This window comes from Callospermophilus lateralis, chromosome 11 (assembly GCF_048772815.1).
Source record: "Callospermophilus lateralis isolate mCalLat2 chromosome 11, mCalLat2.hap1, whole genome shotgun sequence".
Taxonomy (NCBI): Eukaryota; Metazoa; Chordata; class Mammalia; order Rodentia; family Sciuridae; genus Callospermophilus; species Callospermophilus lateralis.
Genome location: NC_135315.1, coordinates 68,688,192 through 68,711,587, shown reverse-complemented (window position 1 = coordinate 68,711,587; position 23,396 = coordinate 68,688,192). Strand labels below are relative to the sequence as shown.

Genomic DNA, 23,396 nt, shown 5'->3' with positions numbered 1-23,396 from the left:
TTTCAGGTTGAAATAACAGAGGTCTACTTATAAGAAACAGTAATGATAATCTTCCAAGGCCATCAGCAAGGGACAGCTCCTTTATTACACCCACCCAGTGATTTTCAACATCATATTATATAACCTGTACAACAACCTTATGAAGGTGGTTTTATTATTCTTCCTACTTTGAAGAAACCAAGGCTCAAAAGGTTATTTCTGGAGAGGGTAGAGCTAGGATTTCCACCCAGTCTATCCAACTCTGAGTCCTATCTTCTCTCCCAGTGAGAGTACCATGCTTTGGAGAAATTACAGGGAGTGACACCCCTATCTCACAGATTGGCCTAGTCTGTTGATGGAAGAACCAGCATCTCAGAGGATCCTGGGGCCTCTGTAATCCACTCCAGTAATCCACTCCTGGTTTTTATATTATTAGCAAGTCTTCTTTGGCTCCTATTCCAAAGGCCTATCTGACCAGACAGGTGCTTGAAGAGTCCTCAAAATATTAATTCAAGGTTTTTCCATGGCACTCAGTGTTCACCTCTTGTAATCTTTGGAACAGGAGGGAAACTGTTCCTGACAGGTCCCCTGGTTGCTCTGTCACCTGCTCTTGTGACTAACTCAGTCTGGGAAGTTCCCAGATGCAAGACAGTCCTGATCCAAATTCTCACCCAGAAGCTCCTCATGCTCTGATATGTGATACAATAATACTAATATCATTGCTGCTGATAATAACACCTAACTTTCACAGGTGTTAAGTCTGTGCCAGGCAGTGGGCTAGGTACTTTATATAAATTATCTCACAACAATCACTATTATTATCCTTATTTTACCAAAGGATAAAATAAGTTTATGTGATGTTTCCAACCTTATTTTACAGAAGGATAAAATAAGGTTGGAAATATCGCATAAACTCAATGTAATATCTCAAAGCCTGAAAATAATGGAGCTGAGATGTGAAAGCAGGCTGCTAATTACAGAACCTAAACTCTCAACCAGGATGCTACTCTGGTTTCCCCATCTGTAAGATGGGACATCATCCCAGTCGCTCGCGTTATAAAAACCATCTGAAAAGTGGAAAGTGATGTTCAGAGAAGTTAAGAAATGTTGCCCGAGTTTACACAGTGGGCAGGGGATACAGCCAGGACATGATGTGAAGTCTTTTGATTCTTTATCATCTGGTCTTGAAACTACAAAAAATAATACTCATTTCACAGAATCAGTGTGAGGGTCCAGAGAGATGATACATATCATGGGTGTGGCCCAATGCTAGGCCCACAGTAAAAATTCAAAGAACCAAATATTAAGACAGGTAGATTGTAGCATAAGGGTTAAGATTGTGAGCTCAAAAGAGAAAGTACATTTCAAAAGCACCAGTTCAAGAGCCAGGGCATTTGGGTTGGGAAGGTCACATTCCTAACATTTACCAAGTGACATTGGTAAGTTACTTTAGTTTACTGGGTCTCGGGGTCCTCATCTGTAAATTGTGCGGTTGTTAGGAGATTTCAGTGAGACAGCATAATCTGTTCTCCTTAGAACAGAGAGAGGCAGGTGAACAGCACACAAAGTCAAATGATAACAAGGGACCAAGATTATTCTTACTACTCTACAACACATCCTTAGCACCTGGAAAATGTTTTTAAAACAATAATGTTCTGTAAAATAAAGCATTATTACAATGGCTGCACAAGTTTCACATGTTGACCTAAAACTTGTCTTCTCCACTTATTACTCTCTGCCATGTTGTTCTGCGAACAGATCTCTTCAGGAAAGGAAAAGCAAGGGCACTTAAGTGGAGACCAACAAGGGCCAGAAAATTGGAACAGGGAGAAGCAGCAAATGAAAGGAGGAAACTCATCCTCAATAGCTGCCTCGCTTAACAAGAGGACAGGTGTCCTTTGGAACAAAAATGTATATTTTCTACCTGAAGAGATCCCACAACTGCCAGAGGGTCCTCCCCAGACTCCCACCGCAGGCCAGGTGAGCCAAGTAAATCAGGGTAGGAAGGGAGGAGATGGCAAGACCCTCATCCTGCTGCCTTTGTGGGTGGGAAGTGATCACTCTGATTTCTCTATTTTTCCCATGAAAATACCAGTGAATAGCTCTGCAATTGAAAGGTCACTGGCTGCTCATTTCTCAAGAAACTTCCCAACAAAGAAACTGAACGTCAAATGGATCTGTCAGGATTACCATCCAGATATGGCAGCCCTGGGCAGATACCAGCAGAAGAAAAATTCTTTTGGACTCTCTGTTTCTGACTCCCCCTATTCTGGGGGTGTGATGTGATTCTTATCTAGAACTTGATAGGATGTATAAAATAATTACAAATGAAAAGGTTATTCATAATTTTTAAATGAGTTAATTAGTAAACCCAGTCAGATTCACTCATTACAGTAATTAATAATTGATTATACTTGAAATTAAACACAATTTTTCATCAAAAATCTAATTAAATATCTGTGCTTTTGCCTGTTGATTAGATCAGTTGGTCTGCTGGAAAAGAGTCTTTGTAAAGGATATTTGTGCTTGGCTGAGACAATTAATTTGATTTTTAATAATTGATAGTTCATTATAAGTTAGTCATCACAGCCTGTAATTATGGCCAAGCAACAAGTCGCTGGTTCTTTGGCCCAGCAGCTGGAGGGAACCGGCATGCAGGCTGCCACCACCCCACCCTTGGAGGAAGGGTGGTTGGCAGCACACCTGCAATGCATTCACCTACAGAAACTCACTGCAGCCTCTCATGCTTCCTCCTACATTTGTGGTCATGCATGTTTTCCAGATGAGGAGATCAGAACTCAGGCAGAGCAGTGAGGTCCCCAGAGGAGGGGTGTGGAGGGGGGCAGAGCAGCTGCCTGGTGGTAGAACGGGGAAAGGAATCCAGGGCTGTTAGGCACTAGGGCCAGGTGCTTCCCCAAGTCCTTGCTGTGTCTCCAGGTAGCAAAGGGAACACCCAGGCTTGCCTCTTTTTTTTTTCCTTTTTGGCACTGGGGATTGAATCCAGGGGCACTTAACCACTGAGCCACATCCCCAGCCCTACTTTTATACTTTATTTAAAGACAGGGTCTCTCTGAGTTGCTTAGGGCCTCGCTAAGTTGCTGAGGCGATTTTGAACTCATGATCCTCCTGCCTCAGCCTCCCAAGTCGCTGGAATTACAGACATGCACCACTGCACCTGCCCAGGTTTGCTTCTTTGACCTAATCCCTGGGTGTGATCACTCGAGTCCTGTCTTAAGATTTCTACATAGATACAACTTTATCAGAAGGATATAATGAACTGACTACTCCTAACTTAGGACACAAATTCTCCTAAAGTGACCTTAGATATGTCTACCCCCTCCTCTCTATGCCTACACTGTCACTGTCTTTGCTGAAGCCATTGGCTATTTCTGACTAAGAGCTCTGCCTTCTGCCCCTTCATTCCTCTACACTTATCTTCGTAAAATAAAAATCTGGCTATGCCCTACTGTGCTTATGACCCTTCAATGACTCCCCAACTGCCCATCTAATAAAGTGCTCAGCTGGACTTCAAGGTGATCTTCATAAATCTGACAAAACATTTGTATATTAGCTCCAAGGGGTACCCCAGTCCTGAAGCGCTTCAAGAACCCTTTCTGCGGCATGGTCCTATTTCAAGTCTCTGCATGTTCTCTTGATTTAAAATACCCTCCTGCATGTCTACTTCTGCAAACTCCTACTTTAAGATTCCATACATACATCATCACCTTTCCCAAGAAGCTCTCCCCAGCCCTCCTGGCTGGGGATTGTTGCTCCCACAGCCTCTGAACTGCTGTGTCCATCAGTCATTCTTAATTTACCTGCTAACACGACTATCTCCTCTTTTAAGCTATCAACCTTACCTTGAATCCCAGCACTTAGCATAGTGCCTGGCTCAAAGCAGGTATGGCTTGCTGAATGAAAAGTAAGATTCACAAAATCATTAAAGACTCAAAGACTGTTAATGTTGGAAAGGAAATTAATGGTCACTTAGTAAAAATTCTCTCAATGCCTGAATCCTATGCTTGCTAAGTGGGCATTGAGCTCACTTGTACCTTTCCTACGACAGGGAGTTCACTACTTCCCATAAGTAGCCCTGTCGTTTTTATTTAGCTGAAGATCGACCAAGTATTCTTATAAAATGGAAGAAGAAGCCCATGGAATGAAAAATAGTTTTCTTAGCTATAAAAATTTTCTCCTCCTCCCTAAAATTATCTACTGTTATGGTTTGAATATGAGATCTCCTCAAAAAGTTCCAGTTAATGCAGTAATATTCAGAGAAAATGATTAGATTATGAGAGCTGTAACCCAATCAGTCCACCCTAGCTTGAATCGACTGAATAGTAATAGTAAGCAGGTGGGGCATGGTTGGAGGAGGTGGGTCACTGGGGACATGCCCTGGAGGGGTTCATCTGCCCTGTGGCCCTACACACACACACACACACACACACACACACACACACACACTCTCTTTCTCTCTCTCTCTCTCTCTCTCTCTCTCTCTCTCTCTCTCTCTCTCTCTCTCTCTTCCTGGCTACCATGAGGGGACCATCTTCCCTTTGCTATACCCTTCCCTCAGGATGTTCTGCCTCATCCTGGGCCCAGAGCTTTGGAATCAGCTGTCTATGGACTGAAACTTCTGATATCATGAGAAAAAAAAATAAACTTTTCCTCCTCTAAATTGTTCTTGTCAGGTATTTGGGTCACAGCAATGCAAAAGCTGATTAAAGCAGCTATTTGGTATAAATCTCAAGGCTTCAATGCAAAATATTGCTGTCTATATGTTGCAAACTATTTGGTCTTGAACAGTGACAGTGCCTTTAATAGTCTACTCATTTAGGAAAAAAATAATATCACAAAAGCATGGGAGGGCTATGTCAGGGGTTGAGGTGGTGGCGACATACTTCTAATGATGCTGGTGATGGTTCATTAAATCCACAACCTTCACCTGTGATCCAGGCTACAAAAATGATGCACCCTCTAAGAGAGCCTGAGTGGCCCTGACCTCTCCCAGTCTAGCTGTTCCTTTTATCTAATGACCCATAGCAGGAATGGCAAATAAGTGGTAAGTCATCTATATTCTCTACTCCTGCAACTGTGACAGATATCACTGATCAATCACAGACGCTCTTTTTGAATCTGAATATAACCTCAGAATCCTTCCCAACACAACATTCTAGGTAATAACAACTAATCAATTAGGTAGAAGAAAAGATTAAACATGTATGCCATCCTGCCTTGGAGCCATGCATTTCTGTGAGCCTATCTTTAAAAGAGGAAAAAGAGTCCTGTCATACCCAATGAGGCTTATTATAGTGTGAGATATAAGATTTCCCTATTTGCTGGACTATCATCTTTCTCTTTACTGGTTTTTGTGAAATTCAAAAATCTTGAGGAGAAGTGACCCTGGAGCTTACATCCTTACCTAGACCCTATCCATGTTCAAGCCATTTCTCCAGAACTCTCAGTGCCAGCACTGTCTACCTCTCAAGCCAAGCCCCGCTTTTCACTCACAATGACTTTGATTGTTACGGGTTCTTTTTCACAGTGGATGGCACTCTGTCTTCCTTTGGCCTCTGCCAGTTAGTTCTATTTCTACTTATTGGCATATGTTAGGAAAAAAAAAAAACATTTGTTTACAGAATTGTCCCTGAATTCCTTAGTCTGGGTTCAAGGGCTTCTTGAGCTGGCCTGACCTTAGGTCTTAGAATTATGGAACCTGAAGGCTAGAAAGGCCTTTACTAATTGGCTGGGTTACATAGAGATGGAGACTCTACTCGATGCCCACAGATCTCTTCAGATTAATCTTTTCCTGGGAGAAGACCAAAGAGAGGGTCAGAAGCTGGAAACCAGACTGTGATAGAAATATATCAAAAGAATGCAGATTGGGAGCTTGTCTGGGAGCAAGACCAAGATAGTAGATCAGGAGGAGTTTCTGACATCATGTCCATGCCCTGGGAAGGGGTAAGCAGCAGGAAGCCAGTGTGGCTCCATGTCTCTGTGCTTCCTTCAGTCTGCTCACTGGCACCCATGGCTCCTCAGTTGGGATTTCTCTGGGCTCCTCACCCTGGTTCAGCTCTAATCTTGGTCCCTCTGACACCCTCAGATGACCATGCCAGACCCTTCCCAGCTGACAGGCTTCCCTGGCAGTTTCCCTCCAATGCTGGGGTGCTCTACCCCTTTGTTACTCCTCACTATAGCCACCTGTTGCTTTCTCTCCAGTCTCTCCGTTTGCCATTTATTTTTCAGTAACTCCAATCTATGACACTCATGCCACAGACCATCACCTCAGAAGCTGATCTTAGTGTTGTCTATGCATCTGTGATAGGCATTCAGCACATACGGGACAGATGCTCAGCTTTCTTCCTGGTCTAAGTGCAGAGGGGAGGGGAGGAGGGTCCCAAAGAGCTGAACCTGATGGTTTGGGATGCAGGCTAGCTCAGCACCCCAAGGCTGCTCATCCTGTGTATTGTGACGGCTGTGCTGGTGAGGAGGCTTCTGTGCCCACAGGCACCTTGGTTGCTGCCCTCTGGGCCAAAGGGGAGCCATGGGGAGCTGGGATGAGGATGCACTTACCCACAAAGTATGCCAGCAGGATGACCAGTGTGGCCGAGATGACGATGGCACTCAGGGCTGCGCACTTCCAGTTGCAGTACTTGGAGGGCTTCTTGAGGTTGAAGGCTGGCCGGGCGAAGGTGCTGCGGGGCAGGGGGTGGGGTGGGGGTGAGTATACGGTGCTGGACGTCAGTGGGTACCCTGGAGATGTGGTGCAGAAGAGTGGGGAGGTGCCTCCAGGCTTGAAGAGAAAGTGCCTATGGATGAAGAGAGGCCAGAGGGCGTCAGGGTCTGCTAGCTGACGAGGTGCCCTGCTCGACCTGCAGGACAGAAGCCACAGGAGAAGCATGCAGAGGGTCTGGAGAGAGAGAGAGTCACCACAGAGAAGATGGCAGGGACAGGAAGAGGAGAGTCACAAACCGGATCACAGAACGGGCACGAAGACAGGTTTCCAGGGACCACGAATGGGACAGCCCTACCTATGACAACCCCACCGAAGCCAGGGCAGAAATTGTTACCCACTCAACCCAGGCTGGCACGGAGGTCTTTTTCCTGGGAATCGATGGTGCTTAGAGTAGCTTGCGGAATTAACTATCTGTTCTTTGAAATTATTGAAGTAACTTGGAAAGTGTCTAAAATTCTGTCTGTTCCTGAGGCGCTGAATACGGGATCTAAATTTTTTCTTCTTCTTCCAATACTTGCATTATCAGTGTACATTGGTTAAGGACTGGAATATCCTACTTTTTTAAAGGGGTTTAGTTGGGCTGGAAGCCAAAAAACCACCACTAAGTTCTGCCTGTGGCCAAGAGTCTGCTAGTGGCTGTTAAGAATGCCTTCAAAGCAATCTGCTTGGAAGCCAGGCGGATGCCTTCTGAGCCCCAACGTGAAAGCTGGGTGGGAGGCAGATGGGTGACTGTATCCTACAGCCTCACTGCAGTCTTGAGGGCAGCGGGGCATGGTCAAAGTACATGGTTGTAGCCAAACTAGGTGTCCAGAGATCTTTCCCAGCCTGGCTTTAACCATGGCCAAGGAGGACTTGCATACAGCCTGAGAAATGGAGTGCTTTCGATGTACTGCATACCCTAGTCGTGGTGGGAACCCATCCCTCTTGGGGTTCAAGATGCCTCAGGCCACAGAATACACACTTAGGGCCAGATGCATATAATACATGGCCTGTACTGCATAAAGATTGTTACGTGAGATGGTTTTCAGAATGGTGGAGGCAGCCAATGAGATGCGGGAGAACGGCATATTAACAAGACTACTGTTAATATGCTGGAGGACAGGGGATTCCAAGGACAAACTGCTGCAAGTTGAACATGGAATTGGGGATGGGCATGTGACATGGCATTGTTTCCCCAAGGAGATCCCAGGGAAAGGTCTCAGGGTATGCATGCAAGTGCAGGAGCCACAAGGAGAGCACACACAGAGAGAAGGAGCATGGGGATGTCACCTACCAGTCAATGTAAGCCCCATCATGGCGGGAGGCGCTGAGAATGTCCATCTCAATGAGGTTGTCCTGCAATGTCCCTAGGAATGGCTGCTTGCCTAGGTTTCTACGCACACATGGAGACATGAATGAAGCAATGAGTCATGCATCGATGAAGGGGGAGAGTAGAGAAACACACATAGTGACTGTTCGGTGCAGCTGTGTGTGAGACCAGCGGGACATGGTTTCCAGGCGATGGGGTCAGTGTGCAAGCCACATGTGCAAGGGGTCTGCCTGGCTCACAGCAATCAGGGGGACAATTCTATATACAAACCTGAATGGCAGCTGTGTGCATCGAATCACAGCTGTCCCTGAAGAGGACTGACATGAGTCTAGCACTGACCTAGGCACGTTACACCCCTTCTCTCAAATCTTCAAAATAAGCTATGTGAGGAAGGCAGTGCTTTCCCATCCTACATCTGAGGAGCCTGAGATGGGAATGGTAATGGCCCTGCCCAAGGTCACTAGTGAGCAAGGCTGGAAGCAGGAATGTGAGCTCAGGTGAATCTAGATCTAACCCCTGCACTTAATCCCCCACTCAATGACCTACATCTGTTTTAATGGGAGACATTCATTTGACTTGTGTAAAGAAACAAGAAAGCCAAGCATTGGGCTATCATCTCTGAAGCAATGATGCTCAGACTTGAGTGACCAGCAGGACCATCTGGAGAGCTGGGCAGGCACTGCCCACCTCCAGGGCCTCAGAGTCAATGGGTGGGGACTGAGAATCTGTATTCTCCCCAGCCTCCAGGTGGATGCTGACCATGGGGAAGTGTCACTGTCCTTTAGCTGTGTGGGCTCCTGAGAGATGGCTGATTGGCAAGGGTGGCTCCCCATGGAAGACACAGGGGGGCTCATCACCCCCCTGACTAAGGGCAGCATAGCATGAATGATGATAGCCTCACTGGCCCTTTTTGATCCCAACCAGGCCTGCTAAGTGACATCTGTCACACTCGGGTGCTCTGTCTTCTGTCTTCTGCTGTTTTCAGGAAGGTTCCCACCACACTATATGACCCTGAAGTGAATCACCTCTAACAAGCCAGCAGAGCTTCAGCTTGCCACATGCACCCCAGGGAAGAACTGGCTGCAAAATGTCAACTGTGGGCCCAGTCCTGAGAGGCGGACCTTCCTTCTGACTCTGCCCAGGCCTGAAAACAGCATACCCAGATCCAAGAATCTTTTATGCTGCCTTCTTGCTGTGTGACTTTGAGTAAGAACCTTAAATTCCCTAAACCTTCCTTCCGGGTTGTTAAATAAGGATTGTAATACTAAGCTCACCAAGTTTGCTATGAGCATCAACTGGGTTGGTTACAAAAATATAATAAAAATGCTAATGCTAAATATGATAGCTGCTATTTATCCTGTATCCACCATATTTTATTCATTCTTCTAGGAACTCTACAACTGTCTGATTTAAATTTGATTCCTCACAACAACCCTACAAGTCAGTACTGTTACCTCTGCTTTGTAGGCTGGTAGAGCAAGGCTGACAAGTAATGTTTTAAAGGTCATATCAATAAGCTGACACTGGCTCCTGGGTTTGCTGGAGCCCAGCACTCAGGTCCTCTCTGCTTCATAACCCTGCCTCATTCAGCACAACCTGTGACTGCTGACCCCCCGACTGGCCTCAAAGACCAAAATGAATACTGCAGTGGCCATGGCGACCTCCCCTTAAGGTGAGTCATAAAGCATGGCAGGCTGGGCAGCAGGTGTTCTGGTGGTGTTCAAGGCCCCCTGAGCCATCCCTCAGTGCCTAGGAGGAGCTATGGGGGTGGGCAAGTCCCTCAGAGTGGCTTCATTGCTACCCCCAGCCAGGCAGTCCTGCTGAGGGAAGGCCTGGGGCCCAGGGGAGGCATACAAGCTCAGGGCCAGACCATCTGGGTTCAGGTCCCAGGTCCATCCTTCACCTGCTCTCAGCAGGTAAGGGGATTCTCTAAGCATCCCCGAAAGGGGATAACTTCTCACATGTTAGACCCTCAAGTGTAATTTGGATAACTTCTCTGTCCTCAACCCTCTCTAGTCCTTCCCAGGGCCCACAAGATCTTGCGAGATTTTAGCTTTCCTCCACTTTTCAAACCTCCTATTCTAGACTACAGATACACTGCCCTCTTGCATTTCTAAAACAAGCTAAACCTTTGTGTTCATCTGCCAGAATCATCCTTCTGCAATGGCCTGCGTGGGCCACCTCCTTCCTCCTCAACTAGGACCTTCTCACCCTGCTAGAGCAGCTCCTACTCACTTCCCAACCACTCCTGGCCCTAGCACTGCCTTCTTCTCTCTCCTCTCTGCTTGCCCCTCCCCCCAACACTGTTAAGCCCTATGAATAATAAAACTGCACAGGGGCCAGGGAGTGATGATGGGGAAGCCATAAACGTATATATGTTTATCTGCTAATTGTGTTTCTTCCTAATGCAATTCAATTTCCACGAGGCAGGAGTCTTATCTGTCTTGTTCACTACTATGTGCTTGGAGTCTTAGAGGAATGCCTGGCACATAGGGACTAAATAAATCTGTGTGGAGTGTTGCTGAATTCGGGGTACATGGACCGTGTGCTTAATTGAAGATAGCAGCAGGTGGCATTTATTTTTATTTCTTCTATTCCCTGCACTTCCAGAGGGAGTTTCCGTCTCTCTGCAGCCCCACAGCCCAGCATGAGCAGCCCCAACCATCCCTGCTCAGAGGAAGAGTTCTGCTGCCTCCCTGGGACTGGGGCTGGCTACACAGGCCACTCCCCAAAACACCTGGGAGTTTGGCTAGGGTCACCAGGACACACTGTGCTCTCAGAGTCAGGTCTGTGTCTCAGTCACAAATAAATAAGTAAGTATGTTTTCAGAGATAAACAAAAGGATGAAGATCAAAATGTTAAAGGCAGGGATTGTCAAGTGCCTGAATTGCATGTTTTTTAAACTTTTATATTTTAGAAAGAAACTTATTTCTAAAAAGGGAGAGAGCTGGCAATGTTGGCAGTTGTCTTCTAAAAGTACAGGTCTGTTAGGATCAGGGAAGAAGCAGTGCAACATAATAAAGGATTTCTACAGCAATAGGGTGCCAAACCTCCTGAAAGAGTTTTACAAACATACTAGCTTGGATATAAATTATTTAGATCCCTTGGGAATCTGGGGGGGATTTGTGCACTTGCTGTAAACGATGGATGTTCAGAATGTTACTACTACCTTAAGATAGTCTTTTTCTCTACTTGTAAAACTTAGTTCTGGGCCAAATTATTTGTGCTCATTTAACTGATGAGGAAACCAAGCCCCAGAGACACATATACCCTACTCCTGTACACACAGCAAGATAGCACTGAAGCTGAAGTGAAAACCCAGTGTCCTGGCTGCCAGCTTAAGGACATTCCCTAAGTTACCTGACCACCACCCTGCTCCTACTACCCTGCAACACTCTGTGTGCCAAGTTCTTCTAAGAAACAATGGCTGTGAGAATTCCTCCTTGGGAGCCTAAGCTGTTGAGCCCTCCCGGGTCAGGGTCCTGCATGGTCTCCTGCTCACTACTACTAGGGGCTCTCAGGAATGGACTCCTAATTCATTTGACCTTCACTTTGATGGGTGTTACTACCTCTCTGACAGATATGGAAACTGAGGCTCAGGCAGATGAAGTGACTGCCCAGGGTCATTTGGCAAGGAAAGGCAGAGATGGGACTCAAACCAAATATCTGACCTACAGCACCTTCAAGAAAGAGGTCACCAGCTCTTACACTTAGGTGCTGTTCTGTTCTTGGAACCCTTCTCAGAGTGGGGAGGAGACTGGGTCCACTTTATGCCTGAACTAATCCCTGAGCTGCCTGAAGCAGGAACTTCCAGGCCTGTCTGTGACCCAGGGCAGGTTGAGCTTATTCGCAAGGGCAGAAATGGCTTCAGGAAAGAAGTGCCCAGGAACCGCAGAGGCAGCCATCCCCCGAGACGTCCCTGTTCAACAGCCCGTCTCTACACAATGAGCGTGCTGTCCTGGACTGTGTTCCTGCCCACAAGATTCTGGGACAGCTACCACTGCATCTGAATCTCTCCATCCCCCAGTGAGGTAGGACAGGCAGGATTCAAACCTGTCTGAGACCCCACGGTGTGCAGGGGGTCAATGACTCGATGAAGACCACAGTCAGTATTGGAGCTGGCATTTGAACAAATAAAGGAAGAAACAAAAAGTGCACTGGGAGATCCTTCCAAAAGCCCATCCCATAATTCCACTTTTGAACTTAAAAGATGCTGATAGCTAGCTACTCACCCCCACTTCTACCACTCCCACCCCCATGGCCACAGGGAAAACTGCAACTTCCTTTCATGTGACTCAGGTCCTGCAATGTCCATCTCCTTTGCTGACATCCTCATGAGACCACCTGTGCTCCTACTTCACCCAACTATTTGCCACCTCTCCAAAATGCCACATTCTCTCCCAGCTCTCGGCTTTTTTGCTCAATTCCTCAACTCAGAATTCCATTTTCCCCTGCAAACTCCTACCTGTGGATGCCTTTATAAGCTACTTTCAGTAATTAGGAAGTTGGCTTTGGGCATCAGTGGGTTGCAGGGGCTCTGAGCCACCCGACCTGGGTACCCTGGCCCTATTATTTGCTGGCTGTGGATTTTAGGCAAGTAAATCAGTCTTCTGCCTTTCAGATCCTTCATCTATAATGGGGATGCTAATAAGACAACCTACTTATGTGGAAAAGAGTTAACATGCAAGAAGGGCTGCTATCAGGTGGGCTCTTGACTGGAATCCGGAAACTGAGGTTTCAGGAGTGTTCCCACTATGCCCTGACTGGAGCAGCTGGCTCACCCTGCCTAAACTACCTGCAAAAATAACATGGTTAATGCTGAATACCTGCCTTCCTTCTGGGATTCTGGAATTTTCCAGGCAGAGGGCCCACAGACCAGCCCCTAGTAAAAACCCTGGGCACCGAGAAACTAAAGAGCTCCCTGATTGGCAGCATTTCACGTGTTGCCACCCTATTGAGGACTGAGGACTATGGATTTGCACCTGGTTTGATGTCTCTGGACTTCACCTCATGCTCCATTCTTTTGCTGCTGTTGCTTTGTATCCTTTCACTTAATAAAGTGGACCCTTGATCTGGCTGTCCATGAGTCCCATGAGCCCTACTACTAAATCTGGAGATGGTTGTGGGGACCTGAAGAGATGACCTATGGGGGACTTGTGATGATAAAAGGGTAAAGTGGGAAGACTGTACTCAGTAAGGATTCTATGAGGGTTTGTTGATGGCTACTTGATGCTCCCAAGCAGAGGGAACCACACCTGGCCCCCTGCTGAGCGTGTGCATTCTGTCAGAATACTATGTGGCATGTCTGCCTCCCTCCACAGCTCATGAGCTTCTTAAATGGCAATGCTCTGTGTTTTAAGCATGTTTGTGACTGAATGACAGGGGAGGCTGTCCATTCTAACTCAGCAATGCTCAAGGGTTGCTTTGGCCCATGAGAAGGCACTGTGAGCCATTCTGGGACCCACCCCCAGGCTGGCCCAAAGGCCATTAGGTATCCCCATTCTGAGGGTGGAAAGGCTGTTCCAAAAATGCAGTGTGACCACAAAATGGGCCCCAGGCTCCCAAACCAGGCCTGAGATCAGCTGAGCCGTGGCAGAGGTCTGGCAAGCCTTCTGCTCTGACTTCTCCTTCATCTGACAGGAGCCTGATGGGTTATTAATCAGACAGTCCCAGAGAAATCAATTAAGTATCTGATGCTGCGCAGTGAGAAAGAAGTGGATCAGGGTTTGGGGGACCCTGAACACATGGCCCTCTGAAGAATGGATCACAGAGTCATCTGTGTGGCTTAAAGCAGCATCTCACCCCAGCTCTAGGAAGCATGAGTAAGCCAGGTCCTCCCCAGGGGCCCCAAGCTGCCTTGGGGATCACAAGAGGTGCAATGGGCACGGAGCATGGAACACCCCTACAGAAGCCCTCTGTCTCCTCCATCCTTCTGCTAGCCTTTATTTTTCTGCCAACATAAATGTAATCCCTCCTGGTCATCCTACCAGCTGTTACTTTACTTGCCTAGCTATTTACTTTAGCCTCTCAACATGGGCTCAGTTTGACAATTAGGGAAGGGGCTGTGACTATTTTTCTCTGGTACCAGGAGGCTCTCCTTCTGGTGGTGCTTAGCAAAAGCTATTTAGGACAACTGTCTCACATAAGGCCTGCTCACTCAGCTTCCAGGCCTCTCTTGGGCCCTCTGGTCCTCCACCTGGAGGACCCCTGCTTGCTCTTCAAACCTGTCGCACAGCATCAGGGTCACTGGGAAGCCAGCCCTTATCCCAACTCAAACTTAAGTTACCTATATTTATAATTATTTGTTCCATCACTCATTCATTTTACCTGTGTGTTAATATTTATCAAGCACCTTCCCTCTTATGGCCAGCACTGAGTCCTGTGCTGGGAATCCCAAGCAATGAGAACGCAGCACACACCCTACACTCACCTCGACTATAGCACTTATCCTACTGTAAGAGTCTGTTAGTTCATAGTGGGCACTCGTATTAACTGAATAACGAGTACTACATTTTCTGTCGTTAATATGTTATTAATACAACAGCCTTACAAAGATGTTGTGGATTAAAGGTGATTGTCAATTCTTTGACACTTCTCCCATTGAGATGCGAAGTCTGTTTCCACTCCCCTTGAAGCTGCCTGGTCCATGACTGCTTTGACCAACAAACTATGGTGGAGGTGATGCTTTGCCAGTTCCAGGCCAAGTCTTTTGGAGGATCAATGGCTTTTGTCCTGCTACCTTGAAATCCTGAGTCACAGAAAAATGAAGTACAACTGTCCTGCTTAGGAGAAGTCCTGAGATTTTCAGAGGGAGAGGGGTCCTGGTGAGTGCAGCTCTCTACCCCCAGCAGGTGTCAGGTCCCAGCTGACCCTCAGCACCATGTGGAGTGGAAGAGCCAGCTGGGTCCTTCCTGAACTCCCCACTTGCCCAGTGAAGTATTATTGGCTGGATGTTTTCTAAGCCACTAAGTTCTGGCTAGTTTGTTATGCAGTAATATATAATCAGAACAGGAAATTACTATTATTTTCTCCATTTCAGAGGTCACGAAGTTTAAAGTTTAAGTCCCAGCTAATGTGCATGAGGTGGGAGTTTGAGCATAGGGTGCGTCTGACCCTAACATCTGTGCCATGGACCACTTGCTATGGTCAATGGACTGTCACTTATGCCCTTTGAACACCAGGCCACACATGGTGTGCAAAGTATGAGAAGGGGTAAAACTCCTCCATTCTCTTAACTCCTCTGGTGAATAAGGACACTCCAAATGACTTCTTCACAGGTTGACCTCGGGAGGCAGACATACGTGAAAAGAAGGGAAATCGCTTTTGCAGTATGACTTCTATATGCCAGGCTCTGTGCTGTGTGCTTCTTAAATGATATCTCAATTCTTCTTCCCAACCTCCTTGAGAAGCTTGGATTCTTATCCCAAGTTATAGAGCGGGGAATCAAAGTTCAGAGATGTTAAGGAACTTGCCCAGGCACTGAGCATTAAAGCTGAGGTAAGAACGAAGCTCCACCTGACTTTAAAGCCCACAGTCTTTCCATCTGGCCAAGCTGGTCAGCTTGTGATTCTACCTGGAAGATTTGTCACTAATCCCTCTTAAACTCTACCTTTTAGTTTAATGCCGTGCACCAGTTAAGATCAGTATAAAGACCCTGGGTTCTGATTGTGTTATCCACCATATCAGATACTTCTCTCAGCTGCCATTCATCCTTCATGACTCTGGGGTCACAAAGGGAAGCTTTCTCAAACATTTCATGTACAGCATCAAGAATAAGTAATGCTTGGCTAGATCCAAAAGTGAGGAAGAGGGGCCGAGGTTGTGGTTCAGCGGTAGAGCGCTTGCCGAGCATGTGTGAGGCACTGGGTTCCGTCCTCAGCCCCACATAAAAATAAAATAAAGGTATTGTCTTCACCCACAACTAAAGGGTGACTCTGGCAGAGCTCAGAGTCCCTGCAAAGGTGCAGAGGCATGAAAGGGCTGGGGACTGGGGGAGATGCTGTTAAATATATTCAATGTAGCATTTATGTCATTGTGTTATATATATACATGGATATATGTACAAAATGGTGTGAGTACATATGTACACATTAACAACATTTACCTTTTGGAGGTAGATATGGTGACTTTCTTTTCTTCTTACTTACTTCACTTGCTAACTGTTCTGTGATGAACATTTATTATTTGAGTGATTAAGTATAAAGGAAAAGAAAGCACAACTCCATGCAGCATGAGCAATGGTTGTGGGAAGGTAGAGGATCGGGGAGGCAGGCAAGCAGGGCTCATGAGGTGGGAGAGGCGAGCTGGGCCCACCTCTGCATCACACACTGTTAGGAAAACCACCCTGGCCTCTGGTCTTCTATCTCCCTTCCCCTGGAAAAACCTGGAGACTCAAAGTAGGAAGTCCTGCTTTGCCTCTAATTGAGAAAATAAACACCAAGACAAGGGAGTGGTGGCTGTGGTCCATGCAGAGAATCAGAACCATTGATTAGCCACTGGCTTCTTTCTGCCATGTGCCACTCAATAAACACACTGGAAATAACGGAGACCTGATTAGCTGTCCTGGACAAGATGACAGACAATTATCCCACTCTATAACTGATGAGAGCAAAGGAGGCATGTAGGGAAAAGTCATGCACAATTTTAAATGAAGCCAACAGAAACAATATTAATTAAGAGAGGGATGGGGGCTGGTTGGGCCTCACCTCTGAGAAATGTGCTTTTGGAAAAATGACTCTACAGGAGTAAAGTGGCACAAATGGATGTTGATTTTCTTTCATTAGACCCCACAAGCTCAATGTGCCAACACTGTAGTTGTGAATCAGGCAGAGTCACAAGGGGACACCTTCCATATGTGGATCAATTTCACTTCCCAAAATGTGCTATGACTTTTGAGCTCTTCATATATAATACACAGAAGCTCAGAAAAAATAAAATGTATGTTTCCCACTACTTTAAAGAAACAGGGCTGGGCACAATGGCACAGGCCATTTCTCCCAGTGACTGAGGAGGCTAAGACAAGAGGATCAAAAGTTTGAGGCCATGATGGGCTCTGTGGTGCATGCCTGTAATCCCAGTAGCTTGGGAGGCTGAGGCAGGAGGATCGCAAATTCAAAGCCAGCCTCAGCAAAAGCGAGGTGCTAAGCAACTCAGAGAGACTCTGTCTCTAAATAAAATACAAAATAGGGCTGGGGATGTGGCTCAGTGGTCGAGTGCCCCTGCATTCAATCCCTGGTATAATAATATTATTATTATTATTATTATACCAGGGATATTATTATTAATTATTATTATTATTATTTGAGGCCAGCTTCTGCAACTTAGTGAGATCCTGTCTCAAAATAAAAAAATAGAAAGGGCTGGAGAAGTAGCTCAATGGTAGAGTATTCCTGGGTTCAATCTCCAGTACTGCAAAAATAGATATATAGCTGGGCACAGTAGTGCACACCTGTAATCCTAGTGGCTTGGGAGGCTGAGGCAGGAGGATCTCGAGTTCAAAGGCAGCTTTAGCAACTTATTGAGGCCCCAGGCAACTCACTGAGACCCTAAATCTGAACGAAATACAAAAAAGGGAATGTGGTTGGACCGGGGTTGTGACTCAGTGGTAAAGCACTTGCCTAGAATGTGTGAGGCCCTGGGTTTGATCCTAAGCACCACATATGAATAAAAAATAAAGTAAAAAATCCATTGGCAATTAAAAAGTATTTAAAAGCGGGAGAGGGATGTGGTTCAGTGGGTAAGCACCCCTTGGGTTCAATCCTCAGTACTGGAAAAAAAAAGATATGTAGATAGGGTAGAAGATGAAGTGGTACCACTGTGTCCCCCAGGATACTCTGCCTTCAGTGTAGATAGTAGGGAAAGGCCATGCCCTCCCGACAGTCAATAGTACTCATCTCAGAGTGGTAAGGTGACAGGTAAATTGAATTCTCCTCTTTGTATCTTCCTGCATATTCTACAGTGAGCTGTATGGTTTTTATAATCATTAAAAATGTTTCATTTGGGGGCTGTGGCTGTGGCTCAGTGGTAGCACACTTGCCTGGCATGTGTGAGGCACTGGGTTCGAGTCTCAGCACTGCGTATAAATAAAAAAATAAAGGTCTATCAACAACAACAAAAAATAATTTTTAAGAATGTACTAAAAAAATGTTTCATTTTTGGAAAAATAGTGGCTAAGTAGTGGCTAGAGAACTCAGACTGACTGATTGTCCCTGAGCTAGGGGAAGCATTGCAACACATGGTTGGAATCAAGAAGAAATCTGGGGTGTTGGGAACAGCACTGGACAGCGAGTCAGGAAAGCAGGGTTCAAATCTGAGTTGTGCATTACCTGCCCGTGTGACCCTGAGCTAGGATCTGCTCTAATTCTTATTTTCCAAAACTCCTAAATGGGGGTCATCCTAGCAAGCCCCTTCTCATGAAGGTGTGAGGATTGCATAATACCACACATTGAAAGCCCTTGCAACCAACACTGATCCTCAGGGGTCACTAGGGCTTTGGGTATAATGGGGATAGGACAGCAGGAGAGGATAAGGGGAGGGGAACTGGGGTTTATTGAGCACCCACCCAGGTCAGACAGGCCTAATGTTAGGCATAGGGTGATGAAATCATGGTAGAAACAGGAGAGGAGAGGACCCCAATCAAACCAGAACTGAGAGCCTGCTTTTGTCACACCTGTGCCTGCTTCCTTTGCACACATCGGCTCTCACCTACTTCTAAAGCTGCCCTACCCAGTCGGCATCATGACCATTTCAGAGAAGGGAGACAAGGGAGCGATGGTCCAGCCACTAGACCAAGGTCATCCCTTCCTTTGGGAAGCAGCAGGCTAGCAGCGGACCTCAGGTCTGACGGTTTCCAAAGCCCACTCTCTTTCTGTCCCATATTCCACCGCCTTTTCTCGTGCAGTCTGAGAATCACATCCTAAGGCTGTGCCCCTGACCCGAGCCTCTCTGATCAGGAAGGAGGCAGGGATACAGTCCACCCCAACAGGCCACCGGAAGACCTCGGTCTCAGGTAGAATGGCCCCCAGCCGCCCACGTCCCCAGCGGCCACCCCGGGCATGCACCTGGTCTCCAGCGGAATGTTGCTGTTGAGCAGCCAGTTGTCCTGGGCGTGGGCGGGCTCCTGGGTGCCGCCTGCAGGGGGTTCTCCAGAGAGGGAGTGGTCCGTGGGGGCGGGGCTGGGGTTGCTCCTTGGAGTGAAGTTTCCCCGATTCAGAGAATTGATGGAGGCTGCGTGGTGCTGGTTGGGGGTGTGGGCATGGGAGAGCGGTGGCGGCGGAGTCCTGAGCCGAGGATGGTTCTGCAGGCCTCCTGGGTGATCTGGAACACAAACATGGCCAGGTCAGAGGAGTAATGTGCTAGCTGGACTCTGCCCCTCGGCTGGAGGAGCAGCCCCGGAGGGCTGAACAAGACCATGGGGAAGGACTGAGACACTCTGAGTGTTAGCAATGATCTAGATTAAAGCATTCGATCAAGATTTAGTTGACCCATGTTTACTGAGCACCTACTATTCTAGGTATGTGTGTGGGGAAAGATGAACAGAATAAAAATTCTGGACCCAACCCATTGAGCTTAAATTCTAGCCGGGGAAAAAAACAGACAAGATTTAAAACAAAACAAAAAACTAGCTGCTCATGTCATCAACTTCACTGTGCTTTTCTCATACTTTTAGAGCTTTAATTTTTAAAATGTGGTTCTGGACCAGAAGCTTCAGCATCACCAGTGGGTGTGATAATGTGTTTGAGATGAAAGTTCTGGGGTCCTTCTCCAGGCTTATTGAGCTTTGTGGTGAGGCCCAGTAATCTTATTTCACAAAGCCTCCAGGGCTGAGTTGATAAATATGAGAACACACAGAGTAAGGAAGGAGACTGTGGCCTGGGTAAGCGTAGGCACTGCTGAAATCCTAGACCAAGTGGCTTCAGAGAGAAGATGACTTTTGAGTCAAGTGAACCCTACTGGTGTCTGGGTGGTTAAAAACTACTATTAACATTTATTGAACACATACTATGTTAACAGGCACTCTTCTGAGCCCTCTACATGTAGTCATTCAGCTAATTTATCATACTGCAGAGCAGGTACTATTTTTTCTTCCCATTTTACAGATGAGGAGATTGAAATCAATTTTTTATTTATTCCTTTCACTTATCCAGAGCAACAAGTATTATCATCTTAAATTTATAAATGAAAACCTTAGACTTGAAGTAGGTAGGTAAAGTGCCCAAGGGTATGTGGCTAAGTAGTTGCTATTGACAAATAAAGCAAATAAAATTCCTGGTGATGCCATGAATGTGGCCAGTCTAGAGGTAAATGTTTACCATCCAGATAAGCTATATATACAGAGAGCTTAGTCTTTCCATGCTGAATATATTATGGGGGTAAAGAAGTTAGGAAATTAGATTTCTAGTGTAGATTCTGCCATTTATTAAACACATAACCATAGACAAACCTCTTAACCTCTTAGAGCCAAAGTTTTCTCACCTGCAAAATGGGACAGATAGTTTATTGCAAGGAAAGACAGAGCTATGAAGAAATTAAATGACACAATCAGTGGGAAAGACATATTTTTGAAGTTCACAGTTTACAAAGTACTCTGTTTTACTTGTTGCTCATGAACATTCTTTATTTTGCAAAGGAGACTAAGAATCTGAGAGAGCAGGATTCAAACCACAGTGGGTGCCATATTCCAGAGGGTGTGCTCTTTCTGGGATCAGGGACGGCTTTCTGAAGACTGCAAGTACAGCGGAAAGCGAGGCCTCTCAGTGATGTGGATTTAGCAGTGGAAGATGCATCACTCTCTGCTTTTTAGTAACCCCGTATTTCTTACCAAGGAGTTATAAAGCAAATCTGGTGTGGAATTTGGGGTGGGGAGTTAGGAGAGAAAGAGAGAAAGAAACAGGCACCAGAGTGGGTCACTTCCCATGCAAGCTGCCACCTTCAGCATGGATCCTACATGGGCGATGGAGCCACTGGAATCTGATGCAGGCCTGGTGCTCAGCCTCACCTTTCCCCCGCCCCACTCCAGACACACGTCCTCTCAGAAGTCAGGAGTCCACTGAGGCAGTTCAAGTGTTTGAAACCGCAACCTCCATGAGGAGAGATGCCAGGATAGCCACAGGATGTGAATGGTACCCCCGGAAGATGGGCAGTGCTAAAGTCCTGGGCCAGAAGGGAGCTAGCAGGATGCCCTTTGATGGGAGGGGACAGTACATGGAAGCCAATAAGACCTGTCTGGCAGTGCTCCACCCCCACCCCCACCCAGAGAAACCTTGGGCCAGGGAGACCGCAAAAATGGACAGGGTCATTTGTTTAGTCTAGCTGTCCTCAGGCAACACTTTAATGGAAACAGAGCCTGGGACAGAAGCCAGCAGCAAAAGTAACTGCCTGGGCTGACTGACTGCCCCCTTAGCCCACCAGAGTAGAGGGGGCAGTGACTAATCCAGTACGGCCAGTGGTGCTCAGAAAACCAGCTGGGAGAGATAATCCAGTCCTTGCTCCTGCCCCCACCCAGGAGTCAACTTCGAGGCATGCACTTGATATTAATAATGGCTGTGACGGAAGTGAGTCCCTACTCTGTATGCTTTCGCTTTCTTAACTTTTCTGATGTGCACATCAATCTCTAGAGGATGGTGTTCACATCATTCCCATTTTACAGGTGAGGTTGTTGAGGCTTACCACTAGTAAGTGGTCCTCATAAATCCAAAGACTAAATTCTGTCTTCTAAGCCTTGTGTAAAACACAGGCTGTCTTAGTCCAAGGCTGAAGGCAGTAAGAATGCCCTCAGGGAAGAGAGTAGGGTCCGGGATCTGACAAGCTGGTCTGTGAGCCTACAGACTTGCTTTGTGACTTAGTAAGGACCTCAGGCTAGACCTTGATATGTTCAGAAGCCCTTCAAGTCTGCTTATCTGATGAGATTTCGAGTATAAGGTCACTGGTCACAGATCTAAAAACTCACTCTAAAAGGAATTTCTCCTGTGGGGCAAGGAAAGTTCTGGTCCAAATCCTCTATTTTCTGAAGCTCAGTTCAATTGCTGCCTACCTATTGCCTCCCTGGGTCCCTCCCCAAGTTCTCGTCTTCTCAAACACTGGCTACAGTGGACCCACCCTCTTCCCACTGTCTCCTCGTTGCCCCACACAGAGCCACAGCGTATTCACGTCTATTAGGAAGGCAGAACAGGGACAAAAGTGCAACTGCAGGTTCCAGAACTGAGTGGATGGGCATGACAGGCTTCTTGAGTGGGCAGCTTATGTGAGTGGCCTGGGCAGTTTATCCAGGAGGGTATTGTTTGAATAGGAAAAAAGATAGGCGACCACCCTGGACCCTCCAGCCCCTGGGCTCACACAGGCCCTTACTTACTTGCCTGGAGCCAGAGCTCCAGATGCTTGGCTGGGACCTTCTCCTCCTTCCCTCACCATTTCTGCTCTGAGAATCTTAAGAAAGGGGACCTTGCTGTTCCCAAGGGGAAAGCTCTGTATTGGGCAGCTCAGCAATGGAAACCTCACTTGCAAAGCTCTTTCACAAGGAGCAAATGTCTCCCCTGGTCTGCACCCTCCTTTCTGCTCCTGTGGCCAGGAAGGAAGGCAGGGGAGAGAGGCTACCGAGACGCCTTCTTTGACCTCCTCTCTTTCCTGTGCCCTCTTCAGAGGGAATTAGAATGAATTCATGCATTCTGCATTTACTGAGTGCCTGTTCTGGGCCAGGTCTTGTAAAACAGGGTGCTGGGAATGAAACAGGATATATATATATGGCTTAAGAGACCTCTCTTCTGGTTTCCATTTACTGGCCAACAACTCACTTCCCCTCCTCAGTCTGTGGTTGGTGCATTTGTGGGAGGGGCCATGTACTCTGGCTTCACCACCTCTGAATGATGAAGAGTCATGGCCTTTGCTCAAGTGCCAAGTGTACAGTGGAGTCCTGAGGGAGGGACTCACACCCCCTTGTCTCCATATCTCCAGTGGCAGAACAGAGCTGGGCCTGGTGCATGGGAAACCCTCAGCATGTGGTGGGAAGAGCAGCAGGTGAGGGGCTTGGCCCTTGTGCCTGCTCAGGTTCCTGCTTCTCTCCTGCTGCCTGGGAGTAAGCATCCATGCATTTACAAAGCTCTGCTGCAAGTTCCAATTTACACCCTCTTCTTGCAGGTGCAGATACCAACTGTGTCTCCCCAGCAAGCCCAATGTGACTCTTTTTACTGTTATTTGTGCATAGCGTTGTCAATAAAGGTCTCTTGCTTATCTGAGTTTTGCAAGCACAATTTTCTAGGGAGATTTTTTTCTTTTTTCTTCCTACAAGTTCTCAGGAATATTTGCAGTTGCTGGTGGCCTCCAACACCTCAGACATTTCAAATTTTTCATGCACACAAATCCAGAACACCAAAAGCT

General features: G+C 46.8%; 1 pseudogene; it reads right to left on the bottom strand.

The window, feature by feature from the left end:
- Window positions 1–23,396, bottom strand: part of LOC143410949 (teneurin-4-like) — a 367,450-nt pseudogene that overhangs the window by 195,707 nt on the left and 148,347 nt on the right.